Raw genomic sequence first — 1,642 nt, forward strand, 5'->3', positions numbered from 1 at the left:
TATGTTTTTTTTTTTGTTGTTTTTTTTAGCTGCTGCCACATTCTTTGTTTGCCTTTTGGATACCATGAAAATTAAACTTAATTAAAATAATTAAGAATTAAACTTGTGTATTGACCCGGAAGTATGCAAACATATTTTTGTTGGGTGCTGTTGCCATGGTGAATCGTAATTTCGGAGCTCCATTGATCGTGGCTTTTCATAGTTGGAATGCATGAGCTTAACTCAGAGTCAGTCTACTCAGAGTTGATTGAACTACCTCAATTCAGCTGTTCTGAAACCCAAAACTCAGAGTTTCCCATCTCAGAGTAAGTCAACTCAGAGTTCAGGTTTAAACTCAGAGTTTGTTGAACCTCCTTTCTGAAACAGGCCCCTGATTAGCTGACATGAGACGCATCCATACAGACAGGACACTGACACTGACACACACACACACACACACACACACACACACACACACACACACACACACACACACACACACACACACACACACACACAGGACATTGGCATACAGCGCGTTCGCTTGTGTCTTGTCACGCTTGGAAGCATTTACATGAATAAGAGCGTCATCATGTAACGCTAAGCAAAAATGGATATAAAAACGGACGCTGCGTTATTTGCGTTAAATATTTTAATTGCGTTAAGCTGAAAAAATTAATCGCCCGCGTTAACGCGTTAATTTGCCCAGCCCTAATATATATATATTCAGATACAGTTATTTCACCATTTGCAGGATCCTTCATATCAACAACTTCATATCACAGTTTAATTAACATGGATTAATTTTAATATGTAAGTTTTATAAGTATAGGCTACTCATTTAAGTAGGCTACATAAATTATATAAAGTAAAAAATTACTCCATTTGACATTAATTAATTCAATTTATAGTTTTAAGATAAAAGGTAATAAAAAAAAGGTCAAACTGTAAATCTGATTAAATAATGAATGATGACATTCTTTGATATTGAAATTTTTATTTTTTCAATAATTAATTAAATAAATCAACATCTTAAAACGACAGCCCTAATATATATATATATATACATACTGCTGATATCAAGTGTTGTTTACATTTAAATTAGCCTGAATATTGTCAGTACAGCAACTGTTGTTTTTTTAAATCAACACAACTTTTGCTGAAGCCTTGAAGATCATACTCGCTACAAGCTCTTCACAACTCTCCAAGTTTGATCCATTTGTCTAATTTGAGAAGTTGCTCTTCAGTCATCAGCATGGAACAGCGTCGCTCGAGAAGAACAAGGGCTCTTCCCGCACACCTGAGGGGATTCTTGGTGGAGGGCGACTCTTCCATTCAAGACCCCAGTGAGCTTTCACAGCTGGCAGCTGTAATCAGGTTGGACCACACTTACAGCTCCATCTCTGTGAAAGCACGAAGACCCAGGGGTTTGGAAGAGCGCTACCTGAAGAACGCCGCTGTCCTTCCCGACATCCTCCCAGCAGCCTCAGTGTCTTCGGTGGAAGTGTGCCCGGTACCTCTGTGTCAGCAGGAAGAGCCTATCTCCATCCATGGCTACAGTGTGGAGGGTTACAAGGAGATTTACCGCTCTGTGGTGGAGCCCATGATGAAGACGAGCTGTGGTCGCCGCCGTCCCTACAGTCTTGCGCTGGGAAGGAAGATC

The sequence above is a fragment of the Gobio gobio genome (assembly GCF_949357685.1).
Source record: "Gobio gobio genome assembly, chromosome: 18".
NCBI classification, from domain to species: Eukaryota; Metazoa; Chordata; class Actinopteri; order Cypriniformes; family Gobionidae; genus Gobio; species Gobio gobio.